Source organism: Rana temporaria, chromosome 10 (assembly GCF_905171775.1).
Source record: "Rana temporaria chromosome 10, aRanTem1.1, whole genome shotgun sequence".
NCBI classification, from domain to species: Eukaryota; Metazoa; Chordata; class Amphibia; order Anura; family Ranidae; genus Rana; species Rana temporaria.
The window spans coordinates 81,601,494-81,620,497 of record NC_053498.1 but is presented as its reverse complement, the minus strand read 5'-3'; the positions used below and the strand labels follow the sequence as shown (position 1 = coordinate 81,620,497).

The 19,004-nt window shown below is 43.2% G+C and overlaps 1 long non-coding RNA gene across 1 annotated transcript; it reads right to left on the bottom strand.

The window, feature by feature from the left end:
- Positions 1 to 4,434: 4,434 nt before the first annotated feature.
- Positions 4,435 to 18,180, bottom strand: LOC120916075. Its single transcript, XR_005743946.1, has 2 exons — positions 17,612 to 18,180; positions 4,435 to 4,904 (listed from the first exon to the last, which is right to left on the bottom strand). It is a non-coding gene; the product is annotated as an uncharacterized LOC120916075 (long non-coding RNA).
- Positions 18,181 to 19,004: the final 824 nt, after the last annotated feature.

Below are 19,004 nucleotides of genomic sequence, written 5' to 3'. Positions count from 1 at the left end.
CCAGCATGTTTCTTGCTGGTTTTTGCAGAGAAACTCGGTCGTGTGTACGAGGTCTTATAGTTTATGGATTTCTGCAGTTCCTCCAGACTTACCATGGTCCTCTTGCCTGCTTCTCTGATTAATGCTTTCCTTGCCCATCCTGTTTAGGTGGACGGCCATGCCTTGGTAGGTTTTCAGTTGTGAAATACTCCTTCCATTTTCAGATGATGGATTGAACAGTGTTCCGTGAGATTTTCAAAGCTTGGGATTTTTTTTATAACCTGACGCTGCTTTAAACTTCTCCACAACTTTTTCCCTGACCTGTCTGGTGTGTTCCTTGGCCTTCATGATGCTGTTTGTTCACTTATGCCGTGTACACACGATCAGAATTACCAACTAAAAATGTTCGATGGGAGCTTGTGGTCAGAAATTCCGACCGTGTGTAGGCTACATCGGACATTTGCTGTCGGAATTTCCAACAACAAAAATTTGAGAGCTGGTTGTCAAATTTTCCGACAACAAGTTTTGTTGTCGAAAAATCGTGTGTACACAATACCGATGCACAAAATTCCATGCATGCTCGGAATCAAGCAGAAGAGCCGCACTGCCTATTGAACTTCATTTTTCTCGGCTTGTGGTACGTCTTGTAAGTCACCGCATTCTTGACGTTCGGAATTTCCGACAACATTTGTGTGATCGTGTGTATGCAAGACAAGTTTGAACCAACATTCCGTCGGAAAAAAAATCCACGGTTTTGTTGTCGGAATGTTCGATCGTCTGTATGTGGCATTAGGCTCGCTAACAAATCACAGAACAGCTGTATTTATACTGGGATTAAATTACACATAGGTGGACTCTATTTACTAAATAGGTGTCTTCTGAAGGCAATTGGTTCCACTAGATTTTAGTTTGGGGTATCGGAGCAAAGCGGGCAGAATACAAATGCACGCCACACTTTTGAGATATTTATTTGTAAAAAAAAATTCCTTCCACTTCACAATTATGTGCCACTTTGTGTTGGTCTATCACAGAACCTGCTTTCCAGGTAAAGTAAATTTTGCAGGAAAAGGTTCCTGGTGAGTAGGGTTAGTACAGGGACAAAGTCTACCTTCAAGAAACAGTCTGGTATCTGGATCAGGAAGGGGGGTGAGCTCCGGCGTGTTCACACAGTACACGTGCAGAGCCCGTCAGGAAGTTGGCACAGCGCTAATCACAGGCAGGGAGACTTTGTCTCGATGCTCGGCTGTAGAGATCGGGAAATGTCTCCCTGCCTGTGGTTAACGCAGCGCCGTGCCGACTTCCTGGTGGGCTCTGCACGTGGACTGTGCGAACACGCCAAAGCTCATCCCTAATTAGGAGTATGGGTTTTTTCCTAGCAGCACTGTTGTGCCGACCCAACTGCCACCCCACCAGCAGAAGCCATTCTCTGGGTATACAGGTCCAAGCCTGGTGACATTGTGTAAACAACATCTGTTATTCTGCTTCTCCCCAGTGATTTTCATTACTGCCATTATTCATACAAAATACTATATCATCAAGAGCTGTGTGTGTAGCTTGTGGGTACACAGTGGTCACATGATTGCCAATCCTTATAAAATATGACCAAGGACTGACTATTTCACCAATGTATTACATTTTTGGAACACTCGCACAAGATTTATTTTCACTCTGAATTGAATGAGGGATCCAGATGGTTAACAAGGATGGCTTCCTCACCCTGACACAGCTGTGAGAGATCTTGCTGTGTTCTATACCAAGGACAAAGCTTCTCTACAATACTCTATATCAGTGATCTCCAAACTGTGCCCCACTCCCACTGATGCCTGGAAAATTTCCACTTCCACTGGCCACAGTCCGGCCCCCCTAAAGTTTGAAGGACAATAAACCGGCCATTTGTTTAGACTGTTTAACAAAAAGCATTATGGCTTCTAGAACCCTATAATTGGCAGGTAAAAACACCAAAAAATCAAGGATTTTATAATACTTAATTGCAGTGATTTTAATTTCCATTAGGGATTGTTTAATTTACTTGTAATGTGCCTTTGAACTTGCTGTAAACTTGATTTAATCCAGGAAGACTAATAGGTAGATTCACAAAGAGTTAGGCCGGCTTATCAGTAGATAAGCCGACCTAACTCTGAATCTACGCCGGCGTTTGTTTAAGCGTATGCTCAAACAGAGATACGCTTAAACAAAGCTAAGATAGGCCGGCTTGCGCCGTTCTATCTTAGCTTTCAATGTTTCTGATGGCCGCTAGATGGCGCTTCCATTGCGGCTGGCGTAGATTATGTAAATGAGGGGATACGCCGATTCACGAACGTACGCCAGGCCTACGCCGTCGAATTACGTTGTTACCGTAAGGGATAGGCCGCCTAAAGTTAGAGCTATGCTCTAGTGGCCTAGCCAATGTTAAGTATGGCCGCCGTTCCCGCCACAAAATTCGAAATGTTAACGTCGTTTGCGTAAGTCGTCCGCGAATTGGGATTTACGTTGTTTACGTCCACGTCAAAATCAATAGGCCCGTACGGCGTACTTAGCCGCAATGCGCACTGGGAAATGTAGTCGCCCGGCACATGCCCAGTGTCAAAAAACGTCAAAAAACGTGAGGTCAAGCCTCATTTCCATACAACACGCCCCCCTCCAAGTCATTTGAATTAGGCGCCCTTACGCCCGCTCATTTGAGGCTACGCCGCCGTAGATTAACAGGTAAGTGGTTTGAAAATCACTACTAGCCTAACTAATTTACGGCGGTGTAGCCTAAACAGGCTAGGCTAGGCCGTCCTAAAGATAAGCCTTCCTACGTGAATCTACCTATAAGTTCCTTAGCCCAGTCCCATTACTCCTTGTACATCATAGACCTCGCCCCTTCTGGAAATGTTTAATTACTCTCTGTGTGTGCTGGCCCAGCTACTCCACTCCTCCATTCACCTTCCTACATAAACCTTCATGTAGCTGCCGGAGGAGGAGTATAATATATTGTCACTTCCATGATAGCTCTGCATCTGCTGTGGCTGCTGAAATCACATTGAAATATGGTGGCGGCCAGCAACGGTCTCAGGACTTTTGGATTTTTTTTATAAAATATGTTCAATGCAAATATAATCTAATAGAATGGGTTTTGACGAAGTGAATGGTCTGGGGACAGGGTCCATTCTTTGTTACTATACAATATGTAACTTTAAAAATACATATTCTAGTCTTGATAATTATATTGATAGAACCATACACGATAATAGGCTTAGGGTGTCAACACTAGTAGCTGGATTCAGAGAGAGTTAGGCCGGCGTATCAGTAGATACGCCGACCTAACTCGGAATCTGCGCCGTCCTAAGTTTAAGTTTATTCTCAAACTGAGATACACTTAAACCTAGCTAAGATACGACAGCCTGCGCCATCGTATCTTAGGGTGCAATATTTAGCCTGCACGCTAGGTGGCACTTCCGTTGAGTTCGGCGTAGAATATGTAAATGACTAGATACGCCTATTCACAAACGTACGTGCGCCCGTCGCAGTAAAGATACGCCTCTTACTCAAGGCGTTTTCAGGCGTAAAGTTATTCCATCAAATAGCTGGACTAGTCAATGTTAAGTATGACCGTCGTTCCCGCGTCGAAATTTGAAAATTTTACGTCGTTTGCGCAAGTCGTCCGTGAATAGGGCTGGACGTAATTTACGTTCACGTCGAAACCAATACGTCCTTGTGGCGTACTTTGGCGCAATGCACACTGGGATATGTACACGGACGGCGCATGCACGTCAATCACGTCAGGTCACCTGCCATTAACATAAAACACGCCCCCTCATCCTAATTTGAATTAGGCGCGCTTACGCCGGCCCTATTTACGCTACGCCGCCGTAAGTTAGGAGGCAAGTACTTTGTGAATACAGTACTTGCCTCTCTGACTTAAGGCGGCGTAGCGTAAATACGATACGCTACGCCGCCTTAAAGTTGCGGCGGCGTCTCTGAATCCACCTATAGATATATAGAAAGACTAGTTCCCACATTTCTGGACTTTATCGGATGAGCTTTCTGTGGCTTGTGGGTCTCATTAAATAGTAATTTCGTTCTCCAAGGTCATATTTCTTGGTATTGCACAGTAATTACTTCAATGAAATATGAAAAATATGGTAAGTAGGCTAGCCTCTCCATACATATCTAGCTGTTAATACTCATCCTATTATGATGTGTACACTATAGGTATTGTTAGATCAACATACAGTTAAATATTGTGTGACAGCTAGGTTTACGCAAAAATTGAGATTTTAATTTATTTTAATCAAGGTTGATACTTGTGTAATAAAGATGTTTTCTAAGGGATGTATCCTCATTGGATACCTTTATTCTGATCTGATGCCCTGACTGGCTCTCTATTTACAATACAGAGGAGATGTCTCTACTGAGCAATTTAGGACGTGTAACAGTATAACAGTGAATTAATCCCTGCTGGAGCAGGGATTACCATTATTTTCCACCCATTGCAAGTTTCATTGTCAACATATAGGCATTTTTATATTCTTATTTTTTTCAGTTTGCTCTCATAAACCAACTCAGCCAAATCTTCCATGATCTTTGCCTTCCTTCTCTTCCTGTAGTATCTCCATGCACAGCTGAATACAATAGAGGCAATCCCAAGGAAGAGGATTGTGTGTCCTACTATGGAGAGGGCAAGGTCTGATTGGCCGTTTGCGTAATACACACTTGTTGATGATATGCCAATCAATAGAGCCACTATTCCAAAGCCCAACATACAGCTGTGACAGGAGTTTTCCATCCCACCAGTGGTAGTGCTGACCAGATGTGGGTCTTCTGTGCTTTTGTTGGGCTGTTCCTTGTCATCACTCTGGTCCTCCAGCCCATGTTCATCCAGCTCCACGGTTATCTCGCCAGGTAAAAGGGATGATGCCATTGAGCTTGTAGTAAAACAACTGTTGAGAAAACAAACATGTACAACTTGTAAAAAAAAATAACAGAAACTTTTAATTTACTTATTCCTATCCTTTCTTCTTTAATAATATAGAGCACTGGCCAAAAGTTTTGAGAATAACACAAATCAAATTTTTTACAGCTGCTTCAGTGTTTTTAGATCTTTTTGTCAGATGTTACTATTGTATACTATTAGGTAGATTCAGGTACGTTCGCGTAACTTTGCGGCGGCGTAGCTTAAGGAATTTAAGCTACGCCGCCGTAAGTTAGCGAGGCAAGTACATGATTCACAATGTACTTGCCTGCTAAGTTACGTCGGCGTAGCCTGAATCGGCGGGCGTAAGGGCGCCTAATTCAAATGTGTTTGAGGGGGGCGTGTTTTATGTTAATGACGCTTGACCTCACGTTTTTTACGTTTTTTTCTACTGCGCATGCGCCGGGCGCCTACATTTCCCAGTGAGCATTGCGGCTAAGTACGCCGCGCGGGCCTATTGATTTTGACGTGGACGTAAACTACGTAAATCCCGATTCACAGACGACTTACGCAAACGACGTAAAAAATTCGAATTTCGGCGCGGGAACGGCGGCCATACTTGACATTACTATTCCAATAGAGCCTAGCTCTAACTTTACGCGGCCTATCTCTTATGTAAACGGCGTAAAAGTACTGCGTCGGCCGGGCGTACGTTCGTGAATCGGCGTATCTCCTCATTTACATATTCTATGCCGACCGCAATGGAAGCGCCACCTAGCGGCCATCCAAAATATTGGAATCTAAGATAGGATGGCGCAAGCCATCGTGTCTTAGATATGTTTAAGCGTATCTCTGTTTGAGCATACGCTTAAACATAAGTCGGCGTAGATTCTGAGTTAGGTCGACTTATCTACTGATAAGTCGGCCTAACTCTTACTGAATCTACCTATATATATATATATTGTGACAGGAAGTCAGGTACATCTGTGGGTGTTGTCACAGACGGGAGATACATTTCTGCCTTGTTTAGACAATATACCAATTATTATCAGGTGTCGGCTGCAGAAGCAGCCAGAACGATTTAAGGGCGTTGAAAAACTTCAGCTGTTCAGAATGAGGCAATTAAGGCCTCTATAAGTAATCCAGAGGAATACTACTGAGGCATCCTGAGGATTTTTGAGTGAAGGAGAGCAGTGAACAGAAATACTTCTGAAGAGGTGAGGTGCTGTTGATTTTTCTGTGTGATAAAAATCAAAAAGACTATTTGTTTTTCTGCTGTATGACCAGCAGTGTCTGCTCAGCAGTAGGCTGTGCCAGACTCCATAGATAGGTTCCTGTGTGGAAGGTAGATGGCCCAAGTGGCCAGGGTTTATTTTATGTTTGATTTTGTTTATGCTGTTTGGATGCTTGCACTTGTTTCCAGCAAGATGGAAGAATAAACCAAATTCTTTGTTTTCAACCGTCTTCGGCTGTTTCTCTGTATCATTCAGTGTGTAGTGAACCCATCCAGGGGGTCACACACCCCCGCTACCGAGCGAACCCCTTACAATATATATATATATATATATATATATATAGCATAATTACAAGCATTTTATAAGTGTCAAAGGCTTTTTTTGACAATTACATTACGTTTATGTGTTGACTCGTCTGCAATTCGCCCTGGCAGCTGTCAATCAACTTCTGAGCCACATCCTGACTGATGGCAGCCCATTCTTGCATATATAATGCTTGGAGTTTGTCACCGGCCTCTTGAGGATTGACCACAATTTCTCAATGGGATTAATGTCTGGGGAGTTTCCTGGTCATGGACAGATGTTTTGTCCCCCAAGCCACTTGGTTATCACTTTTGCTTTATGGCCAGGTGCTCCATCATGCTGGAAAAGGCATTGTTCGTCACCAAACTGTTTTTGGATGGTTGGGAGAAGCTGCTTTTGAAGGATGTTTTTGTATCATTCTTCAACAACCCCACACATGAATAGTCTCAGGATGCTTTATTTTTGGCATGACACAGGACTGATGGTAGAACTCCACTTTTTCCAGGTGCCCCAAACAATCGGAAAGGGCATTCATCAGTGGTATTTAGGGGGACACAAAATTATTTCTCTGCTGTCCCAAGGGTCTGTGTCTTGCAGCTTATTGCCTCCCCTGGACCCTACACCTTAGATGAGGCATATTACAGGCATTCCTCTGCAGCACCCTATTCCCTCTCCCCCCCCCCCGCTCCGGGACTCCTCCAATCCAGCCTGTCCCTCTGGATTCCTCTGGTGTGGCCTGTGTGTGTGCGAGCAGGCAAGTCCGGACGCTCTATACTTTGCAGTTAGAGAAAGAAGCTGTGTGTTAGTGGGTGTCCTGACACGCCTGCTCGCCCCCTCCCCCTCAAGAGGCTTTCTCCACACCAGGGAGAAAGCCTTGCATTACTGCGTGTAGTTACAGACAGAAGAACAGGAAGTGAGGATTTCTCAGAAGAAATAAGGACATTTAAAAGCAAAATGGAAGGATGAGGTAAGTGAAGTAGGACTGCACTAAGGTAACGGAAGCTATTTAAGGGGAAAAAAATCCTTTACAACCCCTTTAAATTTATTATCATGGCAAATCTAGACTATGCACATATTTGCAATTCATCTGGTCACTCTTCATAACATTCTGGAGTATAGTCACATTTCCATAATAAAAACTGAGGCAGTAGACTTTGTGAAAATTAATATTTGTGTCATTCTCAGAACTTTTGTGTAAGTTCTACTTTAATTTTGTCATGGTCACTTGGGGATTCTGCCTTTAGTCTTGAATTGGCCTGACCTGCCCAGTGAGGTCACATCTTCAGCACAGACCAGCAACCTCACATTGGCTTTTTCTCAGCGAGATCCACCCTTAGTACACAGTGAGGGTTCATGCACAGTGGACGTTCCAGACACCTTTCTCCTGACATCAGAAAAACGCTGGACACTGGTAAACATGTGTACTGTGTTTAGCTGCATTTTACCCATGTTTATCAGCATCCAGCACTTGGGCCTTAATTCATTTCATTGGCTAGAATTTTTTTTTATTCTGGCCATTGAAGTGAAAGCCCTAAACACGCCTCGTATTAACGCGTGTTTAGATGCATTTGGACGCGTTTACAAATGTTTTTGAAAAATCCAGAGTTTTTCTGCCAAAACTCTCCTCGCTTTCAGGGGCTGGGAAGTTTTGGCAGAAAAACGCTGGATGCAGCAAAAACACGTACTGTACAGTGACAGTGTACAGTATTATATCTGATCACTGTATTAGTGTAACTGTCGATGTCAGTGTCAGTCCGTTACTTTCCAGGGAGGGTCTGTTAGCACCAGATGGCCCGCCACACTATCACAGTCCCACTATAAATCACTGATCACCACCATTATCAGTATAGCATCATAGCTGTGTACATTTCTGTATATACTGTATACCATAGTTCAGCCCTCAAAATTTGCACTCGCCTACTTTGCGAGTAAATTTTGAGGGATGGGGAGTGTGGGCTGCCTGGGAGCAGGGGGGGTGAGCAAGGAGAGGAGCCGCCGCCGGCGACTGGTTGTTCAAAGCACGGGGAACATGACAGCTTTCAATTCAATAGCTCTGTTCCCCACGGCGAGCCGCCATATACAGCCCCTCCCCCTTATTCCGGGTACTTTGATAGACAGATCACCCATCCCAGGATTGGACGGGTGATCTGTCTATCAAAGTTTCCCCGGACAAGGGGGAGGGGCTGAATATGGCGGCTCGTGGCGGGGAACACAGCTATTGAATTGAAAGCTGTCATGTTCCCCACGCTTTGAACAACCAGTCTGCGGCGGCGGCAGCTCCGGCTCCTCTCCTCCTCTCACTCAGCACAGGTAGGCTGCTATGGGGACACTGGCTGCTATGGGGACACTGGCTGCAATGGGGACACTGGCTGCAATGGGGACACTGACTGCAATGGGGACACTGGCTGCTATGGGGACACTGGCTGCAATGGGGACACTGGCTGCTATGGGGACACTGACTGCTATGGGGACACTGGCTGCAATGGGGAAATTGGCTGCACTGGGGACATTGGCTGTTATGGGGACACTGGCTGCTATGGAGGCACTGGCTGCTATGGGGGCACTGTCTGCAATGGGGACACTGGCTGCTATGGGGACACTGGCTGCATGGGGACACTGGCTGCAATGGGGACACTGGCTGCAATGGGGACACTGGCTGTTATGGGGACACTGGCTGCAATGGGGACACTGGCTGCTATGGGGACACTGGCTGCTATGGGGACACTGGCTGCTATGGGGACACTGGCTGCTATGGGGACACTGGCTGCATGGGGACACTGGCTGCAATGGGGACATTGGCTGAAATGGGGACACTGGCTGCTATGGGGACACTGGCTGCAATAGGGACACTGGGGACATTGGCTGCTATGGGGACACTGGCTGCTATGGGAACACTGGCTGCAATGGGGACACTGGCTGCAATGGGGACACTGGCTGCACTGGGTACACGTGGCTGCATTGGGGACAGGTGGCTGCACTGGGGACAAGTGCTGCATTGGTAAACATGGGCAGGCTGCATTTTTGGGCACGGATAAAGTTGTTGTTAATATTTATTTTTATAACTTAATTCTGCATAAAACATTATAGTGTCATTTCATGAGATAATTTAGGAGGGCGTGTCTGGGGGCGGGACATGGTAGGGGTTGGGCGGGGCAACTGGTGGCGAGTACGCCTTGAGGCATGGCTAGTAGCTAGTGGCTGCTATGGAGGCACTGGCTGCTATGGGGGCACTGTCTGCAATGGGGACACTGGCTGCTATGGGGACACTGGCTGCTATGGGGACACTGGCTGCATGGGGACACTGGCTGTAATGGGGACACTGGCTGCAATGGGGACACTGGCTGTTATGGGGACACTGGCTGCAATGGGGACACTGGCTGCAATAGGGACACTGGCTGCAATGGGGACACTGGCTGCTATGGGGACACTGGCTGCATGGGGACACTGGCTGCAATAGGGACATTGGTTGAAATGGGGACACTGGCTGCTATGGGGACACTGGCTGCAATAGGGACACTGGGGACATTGGCTGCTATGGCACTGGCTGCTATGGGAACACTGGCTGCTATGGGAACACTGGCTGCAATGGGGACACTGGCTGCAATGGGGACACTGGCTGCACTGGGTACACGTGGCTGCATTGGGGACAGGTGGCTGCACTGGGGACAAGTGCTGCATTGGTAAACATGGGCAGGCTGCATTTTTGGGCACGGATAAAGTTGTTGTTAATATTTATTTTTATAACTTAAAGCGGTAGTTCACCCACAATCCCATGATTTTACCATCGAGACAGGCATTGTAGCGCGAGCTACAGTATGCCTGTCCCGATTTTTTTAACCCCGTACTCACCTTGTAGTCGTCCATCGTAGATTCCGGCTCCCGCGGGGAATGGGCGTGCCTATGGAGAGGGAGGATGATTGACGGCCGGCCCTGGCACGTCACTCTCCCCGAAGACAGCCGGAGTAGGTCTCGGCTCTTCACGGCGCCTGCGCACAGGCTATGCGCACGCGTCGTGAAGACCAAGCCTATTTCGGCTATTTCCGGAGAAGCGTGACGCGCCAGAGCCGGCCGTCAATCATCCTCCGTCTCCAGAGGCACGCCCATTCCCCGGTATCTTCGATGGACGACTACAAGGTGAGTACGGGGGTAAAAAATTCGGGACAGGCATACTGTAGCTCGCGCTACAATGCCTGATTTTAAGGTAAAATAAATTTTTATTTTTTTTTCCCGTCGATAGGGTGAACCCCCGCTTTAATTCTGCATAAAACATTATAGTGTCATTTCATGAGATAATTTAGGAGGGCGTGTCTGGGGGCGGGACAGGGTAGGGGTTGGGCGGGGCAACTGGTGGCGAGTACGCCTTGAGGCATGGCTAGTAGCTAGTGGCTGCTATGGAGGCACTGGCTGCTATGGGGGCACTGTCTGCAATGGGGACACTGGCTGCTATGGGGACACTGGCTGCATGGGGACACTGGCTGCAATGGGGACACTGGCTGCAATGGGGACACTGGCTGTTATGGGGACACTGGCTGCAATGGGGACACTGGCTGCAATGGGGACACTGGCTGCAATAGGGACACTGGCTGCAATGGGGACACTGGCTGCTATGGGGACACTGGCTGCATGGGGACACTGGCTGCAATGGGGACATTGGCTGAAATGGGGACACTGGCTGCTATGGGGACACTGGCTGCAATAGGGACACTGGGGACATTGGCTGCTATGGGGACACTGGCTGCAATGGGGACACTGGCTGCAATGGGGACACTGGCTGCAATAGGGACACTGGCTGCAATGGGGACAAGTGCTGCATTGGTAAACATGGGCAGGCTGCATTTTTGGGCACGGATAAAGTTGTTGTTAATATTTATTTTTATAACTTAATTCTGCATAAAACATTATAGTGTCATTTCATGAGATAATTTAGGAGGGCGTGTCTGGGGGCGGGACATGGTAGGGGTTGGGCGGGGCAACTGGTGGCGAGTACGCCTTGAGGCATGGCTAGTAGCTCAGGAATGGAAATTTTGAGCCCTGCCATAGTTTGTATACGCTATAACGTTCACACAAACCAAGTGATTTACACTTTTTTTTTACCACAGACCTATATATGAATACATTTTGGCCTGAAATTATGAAGAAATGTGAGTTTTTGTTTGTTTGTTTGTTTTTTATTGGATATGTTTTATAACAGAAAGTAGAAAAAAAAATATTTCTCCAAAATGTTCAGTTTTTTTTAGTTTATATAATAAATAAAAACTTAGTGGTGAAATACCACCAAAAGAAATCTCTATTTATATCTATTTAATTTGGGTACAATGTTGCATGACCGCCCAATTGCTAGTTAACCACTTTAGCCCCGGAAGATTTTACCCACTTCCTGACCACTTTCTTCAATTTGGCACTGAGTCGCTTTAACTGACAATTGCGCGGCCATGCAATGCTGTACTCAAACTAAATCTGCATCCTTTTTTCCCCCACAAATAGAGCTTTCTTTTGGTAGTATTTGATCACTTCTGCGTTTTTTTTTTTTAAAGAACGAAAATTTTGATAATTTCTTTTACTTTTTTGCTATAGTAAATATACCCCAATTAAAAAAAAAATCAAAAAACAAATTTCTTTATCAGTTTAGGTCAATATGTATACATATTTTTGGTAAAACAAATCGCAATAAGCGTATATTAATTGGTTTGCGCAAAAGTTATAGCATCTACAAACTATGGTAAAGATTTATGCCATTTTTATGACATTTCTATTATTATTTTTTTTACTAGTAATGAAGATTTTGACAAGGGAGTTGGTGCCATTCTGGGTAATATAACGCTGGACTTGGAAAAGGTGAATATGAGACTTACAGATTGAACTGGGGGCAAGGGGGCAGTACATTATAGGTATAACTGTACCAAATGCTTCTTAATTAAACAAAATCAACACTTTTAACCCAAACAGTAATAAAAAATTATACATCAGTAATATGTTATTCTTATTCATTTTCTATGTACCATTCAAAATTCAATATGAAAATTCTCTAATTCAAGTCAAACTGACCCTTATCCTGCAGAATGCATCAATGTTTTGATTTCAAGCTGGTCACTGGCTGCTTGTTACATGTTTCCCAGACCTTGTCTACTTCCTCAAGCCATACTGAAATATAGCATTTGAATCTTACATTGTACAAGTATGATCAGGGCCACAAGGGGGGCAGGAGGGGAAACTGCCTTGGGCTCTATGGGATTTGTGTTGGAAGGGGAGATGGAGGGAAGAGGATGTGTGCTAGGAGGAGAGATTTGGGGGCTTGTGATAGAAGAGGTGATATAATAGAGGGGGGAAGTCGAATGTTTTTTTTTTTTTTTTGGATGGGGGGGGTTTCGTGCTGTATTAGTAGGGATGATTGGGGAGTATTTGTGCTAAGAGTGGAAATTTGGAGAGGGGAGATTTGTGCTAGGAGGGTGGGTTGGAGGATTTGTGCTGGGAGGGGGATTAGGAGTGGGAAAGGTTTTGTGCTTAAAGGGGAACTTTGAGGGTTAGAAAATTTGTGTTGGAGGGGTGATTTAAAAAAAATGGACGCGGTTTGACATGTTCGCTCTGGGTACTAGATGACCTTGTCCCGGAACAGAGTATGGTGCACTATGTGGTAATCCCAAACTGCATTCGTAAATAATTTCCAATTATATGGAAGGCAATATAGCACATACAGCTCTACAGTTACTTAGCGCTAAGAAAACAAGGGGTGTAGAGAACAATTCCTACAGAGACCCATGGGGATTGCACAGCAAGCACAGTACAATCACATTACAAGTGCAGACTGGCATATAGAGGAATGCTTCCCAATCAGTGTGCATCCTCTGGAAGATTACATAGTATACCTAAAGGGAAACTATGAAGCACTAATGGTTCAGGGTCAGTTTTTAGGTTTATGTTAATCTCTTATAGACAGGTCGGGGAGTTTCATTGCTAGTAAATATAGCCTAAAACAACACCATACCATGTGATAACTTCAGACCAAACCAAATTTATTTTAATGATAAGAGATAGGGCCTGACCACATTTCAAAAGATCATACAGGTAGACAATGGCCATCATAACTGCTTGGACAGAATTTCTTTCTTTTTGACTGAATTGTTTCTATAATAGAATTTGGTATTACACCTATGCATTTTTTTGGTGCGTTTTCAGTTTTGCAGAAACACACTAAAGTGCATTTAACATGGTTCCCAATGGATGTAGTTCACATCTGTGCATTTTTTGTAAAGGACCAGGGATTTGTTTCTTGCTTTTGGTTCTATAGACTTCAATGGATCAAAAATGTGTATTGAAAAATGCAAAATGCACCTGGAATATGCAAACTGTAACCTGCATAGGTTTGACTCAGGCCTAATGCCGCGTACACACGTCCGTTTCGTGATCGTGAAAACCGGTCGTGTCTATGCTCCATAGCAGTTTTCTTGACGAGAAAACTGCACGCAAAAAAATTAGAACCTGCTCTATTTTTTCTCGTTGTTTTTCCCGTCGTTCTTCTTCTCACTGCGAAAACCGCTCGTGTGTATGCTTTTCCGAGGGGAAAAAAACGTGCATGCTCAGAAATTTACAAAAGCGTCCCAAAGGGTGGTGCCATTTGAATGGAACTTCCCCTTTATAGTGCCATCGTACGTGTTGTACGTCACCGCGCTTTGCTCGAGCGTTTTTTTTTTTCATGAACATCTGTGAGCAAGGCAGGCTTGAGAGGAATCACGACGAATCACATTGAGAAAAACTTTGTTTTTTTGCATGACAGGAAAAACGGTATACGCGGCATTAGGCTGGATTCACACCTATGCACATTAGTGCTTTCTGCACTTTGCAGATTTGCACTACAGTCCATTTTACATGGTTTCCTCTGGAACACGTTCTGTAGTGCAAATCTGCAAAGCACTAAAAATGCATAGGTGTGAATCCAGCCTTACATCATCAAATTTAGTTTATTGCTATCAAGACACGTGTCCACAGGAATCCTCCATCTGTTGTTGAGCAGAGGCTAGGAATAGGGTTTCTCTGTGAACAATATTTAGCTTTATCTATCATTTGTTCTAAGGCTGGATTCACACCTATGCATTTTTTTGTGCTTTTTGCAGATTTGCACTACAGAACGTGTTCCATAGGTAACCATATTAAATAGACTGTAGTGCAAATCTGCAAAATTCAAAAAGCACTAAAACATAGTTGTGAATCCAGCCTTATGCTGCGTACACACGACCGTTTTTTATGACGAGAAAAATGCAATTTTTTAAATTGGTCATTAAAAACGACTGTGTGTGGGCTCCAGAGCATTTTTCTCGTCGTGAAAAAATGCCCATTAAAAATTTGGAAAATGCTCTAATTTTTCTCTGTGTTTTTCACGTCGTGAAAAACTGTTGTGTCTAGGCTTTAACGACGGGAAAAAAAGGTGCATGCTCAGAAGCAAGTTATGAGACGGGAGCACTCGTTCTGGTAAAACTAGCATTTGTAATGGAGATAGCACATTCGTCACGCTGTAACAGACTGAAAAGCACGAAGACTGAAAAGCGTGAATCGTCTCTCACCAAACTTTTACTAACACAAAATTAGCAAAAGCAGCCCAAAGAGTGGCGCCATCCGAATGGAACTTCCCCTTTATAGTGCCGTCGTACGCGGTGTAGCATTTTTTATTTCACGATCGTGTGTATGCAAGGCAGGCTTGACAAGAATTACGTCGAGAAAAACGTCATTTTTTCCATGACATTAAAAACGATCGTGTGTACGTGGCATTAGAACTGTTCTAAGCTACAGCAAAAACCATCATTCAGACACCAAGCTGCATTAGAAAAAGTGTCAATGTGTTTGCTGGCTCTGGATCTATTGAACTGTCATATATATTAACCACTTAAGGACCGCCTCCTGCACATATACGTCGGCAGAATGGCACGGCTGGGCACAAGCATGTACCTGTACGTCCTCTTTAGGTGCCCAGCCTCTTTAGGTGCCCAGCCTGCGGCGCGCGCCCGCGACCCGGTCCGAAGCTCCATGACCGCGGCCGCAGGACCCACGGACCCGATCACCGCTGGAGTCCCGCGATCGGTCCCCGGAGCTGAAGAACGAGGAGAGCTGTGTGTAAACACAGCTTCCCCGTTCTTCACTGTGGCGCTGTCATTGATCGTGTGTTCCCTGATATAGGGAAGCACGATCAATGAGGTCACACGTCCAGCCCCGCCCCCTACAGTTAGAAACACATATGAGGTCACACTTAACCCCTTCAGCGCCCCCTAGTGGTTAACTCCCAAACTGCAATTGTCATTTTCACAGTAAACAATGTATTTTTATAGCATTTTTTGCTGTGAAAATGACAATTGGCCCAAAAATGTGTCAAAATTGTCCGATGTGTCCGCCATAATGTCACGGTCACGAAAAAAATCGCTGATCACCGCCATTAGTAGTAAGAAAAAAATTATTAATAAAAATGCAATAAAACTATCCCCTATTTTGTAAACACTATAAATTTTGCGCAAACTAATCGATAAACGTTTATTGCGTTTTTTTTTTACCAAAAATAGGTAGAAGAATACGTTTTCGCCTAAACTGAGGAAAAAACTTTTTTTATATATTTTTGGGGGATATTTATTATAGCAAAAAGGTAAAAATATTGATTTTTTTTCAAAATTGTCGCTCTATTTTTTTTATAGCGCAAAAAATAAAAACCGCAGAGGTGATCAAATACCATCAAAAGAAAGCTCTATTTGTGGGAAAAAAGGACGCCAATTTTGTTTGGGAGCCACGTCGCACGAACGCGCAATTGTCAGTTAAATCGACGCAGTGACGAATCGCAAAAACTGGCCAGGTCCTTTACTTGCATAAAGGTCCGGGTCTTAAGTGGTTAATTAAGGACTCATTCAGATGGGTGATTAATTCGATCCTCCATGTGGAGCTGCTGGCAGATGCATGTACATTCACCTTGGAGCTACTTGCAGGCAGCCCACAGAAGAGGATGCACATGCAGCAGCTACATGGATAAAACTGTGTGAAAAAGTTATACCCACTCTTGCCCGCAAAGTAAAACTTTAACATGCAATTGAGTTCATGCCGATGCTGCATGCACATCCATTTCTATGGGCTGCCTGCATGCAGCTCCGAGGTGGATGTGCACACCCGTCAGCTGCTCTGCACAGAGAAAGAGATTATTCACCTATCTGAATGAGCCCTACATCCAACGTAGTCTTAAAGCGTTGCTGAGTTCAAGCAAGGACATGTGCACCTGTTACCCTTAAGCTGTACACTAGTAGAATTTTGGTCAATATATTTTGTTTTTCGGACATTTATTACATTTTCTAATCATTAGTAAGGTCACAATGGTTCTCTCTTTTTTTTTATGCAGCAATGAGAATTTTGAAGGAGCAGGATGGAAATTTTTTCTTGAACAAACCTCTAACAGGGTATGTGGTTTGTATTCAGGAAAGTACATTTATTCCAGAATTGAATGTTAAAAGCAAATTAAATGTTGAAGCACTTTCTGACGACATTGAATGTGCTGAGAAATTTGTTAATCTGAATGTATATTAGAAAATCTACTAGTGTATGGCCAGCTTAAATAACCTATTACATTGCTTGTTTCTTTCTCTCAGTGCAAAAATAGAGATAAGATTTGATTGACTGCTACTATGGGCTACTATCCTGTTTATCAATTCTTTCACACAGTATATATTATAGATAGTATATTGATTGCATTTTCACATTTTAGATACACTGGTTACCCCAAAAATGCATTCATAACCATTTATATATATATATATATATAGAGAGAGAGAGAGAGGTGATTGTAGCCGTATTAGTGCACTTTAGAGTACTGTCCGTGATACTTTTTTTATTTGCACTAACATAATTATAATTATGTTAGTGCAAATAATATAAAAAAAAGTATCACGGACAGTACTCAATTTTCTCTCTCTCTCTATATACATATATATATATATATATATATATATATATATATATATATATATACATACACACATATATATATATATATATATATATATATATATATATATACACATTTATATATATATATATATATATATATATATATATATATATATATATATATATATATATAAACACTTTACAAATAAGTAAAGCAAAAATAGACAAAAGGAAAAAAAAAGAGTACCAAGATAACAATGACTAATAGCACTAATAACTAAAATAATCTTACCTGATTTTACGTTGAAAGTGTGGTTATTGCAATAAGTCGCCACGGTGGTCTTTCACGCTGTGCACTTCTATATCCACGCCAAATAACAGTTTTCTCCAGGAATCACATGAATATGTATGACTTGAACTTTATATTTTCTTGGAAATGTCTATATTAATTAGAAAGCTCTTCAGTTTCTCATAATGATTATCGTATATATTGACCTTTTTTTTAATAAATGTATTCTTTTTCATTTACCAATGACAGTTCTATAGCCTCTTGGCAGCGTACTGCGTCGCTTTTGCCTTCTAGAAAGAATCTGTATCTTTCTCTGTATTTTCTCAGCTTTAAAAGTTTCCCCAAGTTTTTTTTTGATTATATACACTTCACTCATTACCAGTTCCCTCCCATTTCAGTTACAGTCCAGACCAAGATGAAAATGATAAAAGAACAAATTAGCCAGTTCCTTTAGCTGCGTGTAGACAGCTGTTTGAGCTGCACAGGCTTTTACAGCCTTTCCTCCCAAGCAGGATCTGATAGAAAGAGCAGTCATCAAGCTGGAGGAAAGAAAATAAATAATATGGGAGAATGGCACTGGATTCCAGCAATTGTAGTCCAATTTTGTAACCAAGTATAAACAAAAGGCACTCTTAAGACATCATTGTAATTGAATATTGAGTAAAACAGTGCCCATAGAGAATAAAGAAAGCAGAGATATTCTGGATTTTTTTTTTTTTGCAATTCTTTATTTTTTTTTCCAGGCCTTGCGTGTTTATATGTTTATTTAATTCATTTTACAGTTATGCTCAAAAGTTTGCATACCCCGCAGAAATCGTGAAATTTGGACATTGGTATTGAAAATATGACTGATCATGCCAAACACCTGTCTTTTATTTAGGGATAATGATCACATGAAGCCATTTATTATCACATAGTTGTTTGGCTGCTTTTTAAATCATATTGATAACAGAAAACACTGGAATGTTTGGCCTTGATACCGACACACAAGGTGAAACACACGGGTTAGAATGGCAAACTGTGACTTCTTACATTACAATTAGTGTCTGTTAGAAATAGTCAATGAGTTTGTTAGCTCTCACATGGATGCACTGAACAGGGGAGCAGAAAAGAACAAAAAAAAACCTTTACTGCGCCGATGCCGCAAAAAAGCTTGGTTACAATATGCCCAACAATACCTTGAAATGCTTTACAGCTTCTAGCTAGAGATCTCTTGGTTCGGGCCAGAACTCTCAAACATTGCAAAAGTTCGGACCCGAACAACAAACCCCATTGAAGTCTATGAGATCCCTACAGGAAGGTTTTTATGCAAGTTGTTCACCATAAAAATGGCATGGGGATCTGGGCACTGCCCTGGGGGACATGTACCAATGCAAAAAACTTAAAAAAAATATTG